General features: G+C 48.7%; 1 long non-coding RNA gene across 2 annotated transcripts in view; it reads left to right on the plus strand.

Annotated features, from left to right (window-relative positions):
• The window catches only part of LOC111553594, a 39,707-nt gene that overhangs the window by 21,030 nt on the left and 8,654 nt on the right, over nt 1-10,023 (plus strand). Inside the window, exon 4 of one of the 2 annotated variants that reach the window (XR_002734998.2) lies at nt 5,946-7,150. The exons of the other annotated variant lie outside the window; for it this stretch is intronic. This is a non-coding gene — a long non-coding RNA (uncharacterized LOC111553594). Of the gene's footprint in view, nt 1-5,945; nt 7,151-10,023 lie in introns of those variants that run through there. 2 annotated transcript variants of the gene reach the window in all.

Below are 10,023 nucleotides of genomic sequence, written 5' to 3' on the forward strand. Positions count from 1 at the left end.
TTGGGAGGCTGAGGTGGGAGGATTGCTTGAAGCCAGGAGTTCGAGACCAACCTGCGTAATAGCAAGACCCCATTTCTACAAAATATAAAAAAAATTAACCAGGCATAGTGGTGTGCCCCTGTAGTCCCAGCTACTCAGGAGGCTGAGGTGGGAGCGCATGAGTCCAGGAACTTGAGGCTTCCGTGAGCTATGACCGTACTTCTGCACTCCGGCCTGGGTGACAGGGCTAGATCCTGTCTCTAAAAAACAAAGAAGAATGGCATGCAATGATGACTATGATGTTAACGAGGTGCTGACAATGCCAGTCACTGTCATTTCACAATAAGTGCCCTGATGTGGGAAGTACAGGATGGATGCTCGGGCAGCAGAGCATAGCGTAACTGACCCCATGGTCAGTAGTTTTCAAACGTGGCTCTCTGTTAGACTCACCTGGTCTGGCCAGCTTACCCACCCCCAGTACCCCCGGGAGTCTGATTTAATTGTTCTGGGTGAGAATGGGGCCTGGGCATTGGTATTGAAACTCTCCAGGAGACCTTCCTTTGCAGCCTGGGTGGAGAACCTCTCCCTTTGATGAAAATAACCCAGTCTGGTGGGATCAGGAAGGAATGCAACAGTCAGTGACTTTTCAGCTCCTTCAAGAATAGGCAAGGTGAAAAGCGAGAAAGATGGTGTATTAGTCAGGGTTCTCTAGAGGGACAGAACTAATAGGATATATATATACACACACACACACACACACACACACACATATATGTATACACACACACACACACACACACACACATATATATGGGAGTTTAGCAAGTGGTATTGACTCCCTTGGTCACAAGGTCCACAATGGGGCATCTGCAAGCTGAGGAGCAAAGAAGCCAGTCCGAGTTCCAAAACTGAACTCGGAGTCTGATGTTTGAGGTTTGAGGGGAGGAAGCATCCAGCAGGGAGAAAGATGTAGGCTGGAAGGCTAAGCCAGTCTGGCCTTTGCACATTTTTCTGCCATTTTTCACAGGCAGCTGATTAGATGGTGCCCACCCAGATTGAGGGTGGATCTGCCTTTTCCAGGCCACTGACTCAAACCTTAATCTCCTTTGGCATCACCCTCACAGACACGCCCAGCATCAATACTTTGCCTCCTTCAATCCAATCAAGTTGACACTAGGTATTAACCATCACAGGTGCTCTAGGAGAAGGGAACAGGAGCAGCTGGTGTGAGGGCTAGAGGTGAGGGACAGATGCCTGCTAGGAGCTGGGGCCATGGTGCAGGGCAGGAGCATTGCAGGTGAGTCAGGACAGGTTGAGGGTGGAAATAGAGGGGCAGGTAGGGGAGGGGTGGTGAGGGCTTTGTAGGACAAGCTGCAGGGTCTGCATGTCCTCCTGAGAGCAAAGGGAAGCCACTTTGGTGGCATTTCACAGGGTAGATGGCATCAAATAAATAAATAAATAAATAAATAAAATGATTGTGGCTGCAATAGGGAGAATGGATTGCAGAGCGACAAGGCTGGAGGCCAGAGGCCAGGGAGGACGCTGTGCTTTAAGCCAGGTGAGAGGGGATGGTGGCCTGGGCAGAGAGAATGGCTGCAGAGAGGGATTCACATTATACTAGGATGGGGAACTGACAGCATTTCACAAGGAATTGGTATGGAAGGTGAGAGGAGGAGTCAGCGTTTCCCAGGTTTTCCTGCCTTTCTCAAGAAACACAGTGCCCCAGCGACTCCACACTCACCGCCCTCTCGCACGCCTTGTAGCCCTCCCCTGCACTAATCTGCGACTCTGAGTCCGCCAAATCCTAGGAGCTGCAAGGCTCCCCCCCGAGAAGTGACCCCCTTCCAGAAGATCGCAGCTGGCTGTGTCTGTGTAGGTCTCCTCCAGGACTATGTTCCTTTTAATCTTCCCATTCACTCCGGGAGGGCCACAGCACACAGAGTGGTGGCAGGGCCAGGCCTCTCCCCACATCACCAGCTGTGACTCTACCTCCTTCCGAGCATCAGGATGCCCCTCCCTTCCGCTAGCCCACCCGCCCTGCCTTCCATTCATCCGGCGCCGGCTCTGGGAATTGTGGCTGAAGTCGTGTGTGTAAAAGCAAAGTCTCTAGGAGAGTTCACAGGCCACACTAAAGCCTTGCTTCATTTAACTGCTCCTGGGACCTCATCGCTCTGCTGACTGGGATCCTGAGCGTAAGCGTGCTGGTCCTCGCCAGGGGTGATTTCCTGCCAGGTCTGCTTGCCCTGGGATTCAAGTCCCTGAACTTCCCCGCCTGGACCGCACTGCTTAGCGCTGACACCCTGTTGTTCCTGCAGAATCGTTTTGGTTTAGGAGATACTAAGCCAATTCTGTCTCAGTGAAAGTTTGTCAGGAGCTGAGTGATCACTGTCAAAGGTCAGTCTTGACTGGGCAGAGGTAGGTATGCGGGGAGGACGGGAAATGACACAGGGGAGGAAGCAGGCTCCGGGAATTAGGCCGGTCAGGGTCACACAACAATAATACCTTTCCTTTGCTACTTATTTATTCTATGTGCCCAAAGAAGGTTTGCAGGCACAAGCCTCAATTCTAAGTCAAAGCATAGACAGCAGCACAGCCAGTGCAGTGAAGTCCCCATGGCTCCTCGTGGCTGCCTAGTCCCCATCCCATGAACACGCAGCCCATATGTGTTTGCTCCACAGAGATGAGCTAGCACAGCCGGGGCAAAAATCACCCCTGCCCCCTTGGGCCCATCAGTGTGGCAGACACCAGAAATACTGGTTTCGTATTGCACAATTTGTACAGTTCATGATGAGCAAATGGGATTTCAGGTGATCTTGACTTTCCTTTTTCTTCTTTTCTGTGTTGTTTGAATGTGTTATCTTTGTAATCATAAGAAAAACAAAGCTGTATGTTGAAGAGAAATTTGGAAGGCATTGTCTAAAGAGAGTGCAGTAAAAAAGAATGGAGTAATGCCTTTTGCAGCAACATGGATGGAACCGGAGGCCGTTATTCTAAGGGAAGTAACTCGGAATGGAAAACCAAATACTACATGTTCTCACTTAGAAGTGGGAGCTAAGCTATGCAAACATAAAGGCAAACAGAATGGTACAGTGGACACTGGTGACCCAGAAATGGGAGAAGAGAGTAGGGTGAGGGCTGAAAAACTACATACCGGGTACAATATTTACTACTCAGGTGATAGGTGCAGACCTCACCAGGATCCAATTAATCCGTGTAACCCAAAACTATTTGTACCCCTAAAGCTACTACAAAAAGAAATGAGTGAGTTATTTTGGTGAAACTAAATACCTAGTTGGCTAAGCCTAGCAGAGAAATGCTACTGATGAGCCTCAGAGAAGCTTGGGGGCCACCGTGGCCACGTGTGCGGCCTGGAGAACTGAGCCGGACTGAGTTTTGCTGGGAGTGACAGTAAAATGTAAGTAGAAAAAAAAAATCAAGTTATTGAGGAACTTGCCCACAAGGGCCATGGAAGGACCCCTCGGGTGAACAGAGTGAACCTTAAGACCCTGTCTCTGGGAGGCAGGTGACACCGAACGTCTTTGAGTCTGGCGTCCTTCGTCTGCTGCAGCCCAGTGTCTAGCCGTCCTGGCTCAGTGAAATGAGGCAAGTGAAAGAAAATACTCAGTAAAGCATCCGGACGTCTCAGGGAGATGGCCCAGGCCTCAAAGACTTTGAATGAATTCTGAGCCTCTTCTCTTCCACGTCATCCTGCTCTGGGACAGGCCATTGATACCTAACAGCGCCTGCTGCTCAGGGCCGCGGATGTGCTGACCTTGCTGTCACACCCCATCTGTGGCTATCAGGGAACCGTCAACAATGCTGCGCCGCAGAGCCAGTCCACTGACGCAGGTAGCCGTGCTTACGGCCCAAGGGCATCTTAGGAGAGCAGTTCTGCAGTTGTTTGTTTCCTCCCCCAGGTGTGCATCAGCAGGGCCTCAGCCCGGGCCGGCAAGCCTGGAAGGCCCTTGGCAGTGTCCTCAGTGCACACAGTCATCTTCCATCGTGAGTCTGACCCATTTCTTTTAGCCATAGATATTTACGTTGGTTCTTTTTTCTTTAGGATGAGTTTTCTTTTGTTTCCTGTGCTACTTAGGCTTAGATAGACCCATTCCATCAGCCTGTTGTCTGGGGCCAGAGATACCTAGGTCTCAGGAGTGACACAATTCAGGGATCCAGGTGGGATGTCTGCCGTGCCATAGTGTCACAACCAGCATCCTATGTGGAGCATTCGGAGATTGTCTGAAAAGCAGAAGGATCTACATCATAGAGTTGTCGTGAGGGTAAAATGCGCTACCGTGAAGGGCCTCATGCAACGCAGGGCACGTTTCAGTTGCTTAGTACATGGTAGCCACACCGTCATACAGCACTCATTGTGGATGACAGCGTTAGTGGGCTGTGTGGGGTGGAGGTCTCTGAGTTCTGGGTGGCACGTAAGCCTCACACTTCCTGCCGCCTTCTCGGGCTCGCTCAACTCTCATGGCACTTGATGAAGAGACTGCAGGATGCTCAGGCTGGCTGGTGCAGCAGGATTGGGTGTGGCTTCAACTAGGCCGCTGAGAACTCTGGACAATGCTTTGCATTTGTAAGTGGAGGGAAGGGAAAACTTTCCCTGTCGTGAGATCTAGAAGCTTACATATGCTCTTCATAGGGGGCAAGAAGGGGAAGGGAGACAACTTAGGGGAGGGTAAATGACTTTAACCCTTTGTCTGCGGCAAAGTCTGTCTGGGTGGCGTGAACCTCCAGTTTGCTCTGCTGTGCTCTGAGTTCCCTCTTGCCTGGTGGATGGGGTTCCTGGGGAGGGGTTCGTGACATCTGAGTTCCTTTGGAAGATCTGTCTTTGGGTAGAAACAAGGAGCTTGGAGAAAGCCCCTTCCTGCATCTGCTATTCCCCAAGTACCCAATTCCCCACATTGCCAAGAGTGATTTCAATGTGCCCTCAGAGTGGTGTATTTTTGGGGTGGCATTTCCTAAACTCTTTTATGAACTACACTGCATACAAATAGAACGTTGAAAAAAGTCACTTCCTGTGACTGTGCACAAAGGCTTTAAGTTGAGAATTGTCTGATTAATCATCACATGTGCCGTGAGAAATGGCATGGAACCACTTTATGGGGGAAATATGTCTTTTCAGAGCAAATATCTGAAGACGGAGATATGCGAAGATTCAGGGTGATCATTCTTAGCTGTTCCCTGCCCGTCAGCCAATATTGCTTTTATTTCCTCCTTTTACTGGAAACGGCTACTCCTCCCTTCATAGAATTTAGAAGTCCAGAGCTAGAATGGGCAAGAACATTCGCAGGGGGCAGTGAGGCCTCAGTCTGGCCTGGGATGCGTTCAGGACGAGACAGCTTACAGCCTGTGACTCAGGACCTCTGCAAGGGGGAGGCAAGGAGGGTGACACGGACAGTTCTATTAGGCAGGTCTTTCTCTGAGGACTTTCCATTTCCTCTGTGCTTCCACCCAGGCTCAGCTGGGTGGTGAATTAAGTTAACTGGTCATTAAGATGAAAGAGGGAGGAGGAAGTTCAGAGCAGGGCTTGTTCTCCTTCCTGGAAAATAGCCTTGAGCTGTGGTTTGAAACAAGAGATGCTCTTTAAGGATTAGTTGTATTTTCAAAAACCACATCAGATGGAAAACCCAGAGTCACAGAAACTCTGGGCTTGGCTTTGAGTTGGAAGATGTTGCAATGATCTGAACCAGCAGTGACCTCAGAGGTGGTGGCCCTGGAAAGGATTGGCTCTCACCTGAGCTTCCACCTTGAGTTAAGGACACAGCCTGGCTCCTGTCTACGGGTCAGTTAAGCATTGCAGTCATGGAGCCAAAAGCTCACAAACTGGAGTGATTCATAGCACTGTAAGGACAGCTTACAATCCTGTCCTCAGGCAAAGGTTTCATGATGAAGACACTAGAAGCAATCGCAACAAAAGCAATCCTCACCAACACTTGATATTTTCTTTCTTTTGATAGTAGCTGTCCTAATGTTGTGAGGTGGTGTCTCGGTGTATCCTGCGCTGTTTTGATGGAGGAACGTCAGATCATGCTTCCTCTGCTGAACACCCTCTCAAGAGTAAAAGCCTCGGCCTTCCTGGTGGCCTCCTAAGCCTGAAGGATCCCTGGTGACCTCTGGCCTCATCTCTGGATGATGCCCTGTGCTTCCCCCAAGCTGTTTCCCAAGCCCACCTAGCAGCCCCAATGTCCTTCTGTATCTGCCTGATGTCTCCGCTTCACCAGGACTTCATATAAGGTCAGATCTTCAGAAAGGACTTCTCTGTTATTCCTACAAAATCAGCAGTCCCTCCTCTGTCTCTGAATCCCGCACTTGGTCTGCAGTCTTTCTTCTGTGCTGTATATGGAGCATCCAGAAATGCCACCTGGCACATAGTAGGTGCTTAGTATTTGCCAAATGAATGAAAGAAAACTATACTGAATTATAAACTAAGCCTTCTGAGAGTTAGTGACATTTTTAGAAATGAATTTATAGCCAGATTCTTACCAAATCCTATTCTATTTGTTTTCAGTGTATTCTCCTGGGTTTCCTGGTATATAATCATATCATCTACAAATAATGACAATTTTCCTATACTCCCCCCTTCTTTCCCTTTTCATATTTTCCAGTATAATAAATAACAGGGGTGATAGTAACAGCTTTATCTTGCTTCTGACCTTCCATGAAGTGTCTCTGAAATTCCACCATGGATGGCAAGTTAATGTTGGCTTTAGATCTGAGGGATGAATTTTGTCGTGCTGAGGAAGTACCACAGGCTCCTGTTTTACTTAGGACGTTTTGGTTACAGCCAAGGAAGAATGAAGGGTTAATGCTCGTCAGCCCTCTTCAGCACTTACTGGGTATTAAGCTTTCTCTTTGGCTCCTTAGTGTGGGCATTATGTGGATGGGTTTCCTACAACTGGACCGTCCTTGTGTCTTTACCTTTTAAACCCAGATGTGTCCCTGCGATGTGCAGCGAGCCCTTGTGGGCAGGGCCAGCCATGTCCCCTCGTCCCTTCGTCCCCTCAGGAGGCTTGCTGGGAACCGAGGCTGGCCGCGGTGGCAAGCTTCCCGGCGAGCCACTCAGGATGGCTTATTGTTTCTGAATTAAACACACGAAGAATGAGATTCAATTAGAGGTAGCATAATGTAAACCGAGATGGATTTATATTTAGCATGGCAGAGACGTGGGAAAGAAGGAAACTTCGTTCGTTTCAGAGTTGGGAAGTCTGCTTTGAAATGTGGGGCTGGGCTTTCTGGATGCTGTCTTCACCTCCCCCAGACGCGCCCCCAGATGCTTCCCTCGAGATACTAAACTTCTTGGGAAAGCAGCAGAGTTCAGCGGACAGCGAGCTTCTGACGCTTGCATGTAGGAGCCTCGCTGTCGCTGTGAAAGCAGCTTGCAAGGAAGCGGCTATATTGTCCCCATTTCCTCATTTCCAAGTGGATTGATAGAACCTCAAAATCCTGGTATAATGTGATTAAAGAAGAAAAGAGTAGACTTTTTTTGGTTTTGTTTTGTTTTAATGATGAAGATATCACTACATTGAATTTACTTTTCCTCAAGCCAAATCCTAGAGAGTGCCTTACAGGGGAACAGCACCCTCTTTGTTATTATTCTGTTTGGGTGGGCTTTCGGCAGGCAAATGAGATGGGAGGAGATTTCACGAATGTTTCTTAATTGAGAAGAGTACATGAATGTGAAACCTACAATAGTAATAGCAAGGACCAGCACAGGACAAAGCCCGCCGCAAACTGAGTGCCAAGTGTCATAGTCTGTAGTTTAATCCCCGCATCGAACTGTCCTCATGAGGTGGGTGTCGTCAGCCTGGTTAGGGCTGCGTGCCAGCAGCTGGGCAGGGCAGTGGGTGTTAATCAGGAGCAGAAAGACAGGAGACTTGCTTCTTTCTCTTCCAGACCTGTGTCTTTGGGGTTTTCCATAGTCTCTTCTGGTTTGCTGGGGCCTTTTTGTAAGAGGACAGCCTGTTCCATGGAGATGCCATTCATTTGCTGGGAGCTGCCCTGAAGGAAGGAATCAGGAGGGAATAACTGATGCAGATTTGTAGGGGTGACTTATTTTGTAACAGGGATTTTAAGAGTTTATAGCAGGAAGAAAGCAAATGTGAGTCCAGGGCTCTTGTTGCCTGGGTAAAGAAAAATTGAGCTCGTGCTTCCAGAGTAAGAAGGAAGTGTTAAGCTGGTGACCAGCATGTCTCCTTTGGGGAACGTCAGGGAGCAGCCTGGGGGAGAGGGAGCCAGGCCCACAAAATGTCCCGAAACTGCCTCTGGGGAAGCCAAGTCTAGGGCCCACCCTCCAGGAAAGAAGAAAATTTTGGATGAGCAGAAACAAAGTCTTCCTGGAATTTAAATGTGGACCCTGCATTTCTGTAACCCCTTTGCCTAAAGGAGTATTATGTTGCTTTGGAAAAGAAGCAGAAACTTGTTTAAATGTGTATTTTCTTTTAATTAATTATGTTTTTCTAAACACTAAAGCATCATGACTTTGTGCTCCCTGCTCCCCACTTCCCCTCTCTTCTCTCAGCCCTTTTCCCCTTCTCCCTGCTCCCTCCCCCTAGAAAGCGTAGACTGGGGCTGAACTAGTTCATGGAGACCAGCCTTCATGCAGGGGAGTCTGTGGGACAAAGGGTCTTCTGCAATCGTGGTGTTTTAGGAAGATTAGGAAAAATGAATAACTTCCTTGAAAAAATTGGTTTGGAGGATTGTTTTCTTCGTTAGACCTCTGGAAAAAATTCAGTGATACTGCATGAAGGGAAAAGAATTAATACAGCTCTTCCTCCCCTTTTCTTTATTTTTATATCCAGGAGTCACTGGAAAAATCAGACCTTTTCCCATATCACAGACCCAGCAGCAGTTTGGGCGTGCTCTTGCCTGTGTATAGAAAGCATGTCAAGACCGATTAAATTATCTAATTAAAATAATGACCACAGAGAGCCTGTTTATTTTGGCCTGAGGAAGGTCAGCTCCAAGGGCCCCTTCTGTCCTGCTGAGGGTCCCTCCTCAGCCACAAGCACACACAAGACCCATGATGACCTGGCTCCTAATAACCTGCTCCCAGACACGTCAGAGTGGGACTCGTGCCACCAGTGGGGACAGGACTCACTCCCGCTGGGACAAAAGACCAATCTTTAAGACTCTCTAGACATCCGTCTTTGTATGTGTATCTGTATCTGTATCGGTATCTGTATCAAAGCAGAACTTTGTATCAGTATCTGTTCACCACAGCAACTTGAAGTGTGAGAAGTTCTGGCAAGGGTTATTTTTCGTCTATACAAACATGGACAATTGTTTGATTGAGCTGACTGTAGTCTTGGGTCCTTTTTGCATGGTGAAGATAAAACCTAAGATCCACAGGGCATGTTGACCGGTAACAAGTGAAAAAAAAACACTGCCAGAATATTTTTTTTGGTGTTGTTTACACAGTGCTAGGTAATTGTTTGGACTAATTTGTCATGAGATTGTTGGGCTGTCTTGACAGTGTGCAGCTCAGCCTACTGAAGGGCACATTCCCGGGACCCTGTGCCACCGTGAGGATGCAGGGTATTAATGAGGGCTCATTCCAGTCAGGCTAGATCAGGGTTCTTTGGCCTGCGGCAAGATTTGGGGGCAGAATGTAAATATGCTGCACATGATTTCATTTCAAGGAAGCCTGGGAGGAATGCACTGAGCCTGTCAACTGCAAGCCCAGTGCAGGGTGTAAGCCCTGTGCAGGGTGTAGAAATGTTTCTGTGGGCTTTAGAGACTTGCTGTTTGGTCTTGCAGTTATTGAACAAAGTGCTCCCTTTTGGGGGTGGTTAGTTCAATACCCTGTAAGTCCTTAGAATGGAGGCCACAGCCTTGGAAAGCCAGAATGTAAAGCCTCATTCTTCCTTTCTCCCACGGTCCCAGGAGATGATGGCTGGATGAGCACTCTTCAGAGCGGGGCAGGGAGGCAGCGGTGTATGCAAGGGAAGGGGAAATGTTGCAGCAACAGATGAGAAATAAAAATTTCCTCCCTTCCTCCCCCCCCCCCCCCCCCCCCCCCCCCCCCCCCCCCCCCCC

Source organism: Piliocolobus tephrosceles, chromosome 18 (assembly GCF_002776525.5).
Source record: "Piliocolobus tephrosceles isolate RC106 chromosome 18, ASM277652v3, whole genome shotgun sequence".
NCBI classification, from domain to species: domain Eukaryota; kingdom Metazoa; phylum Chordata; class Mammalia; order Primates; family Cercopithecidae; genus Piliocolobus; species Piliocolobus tephrosceles.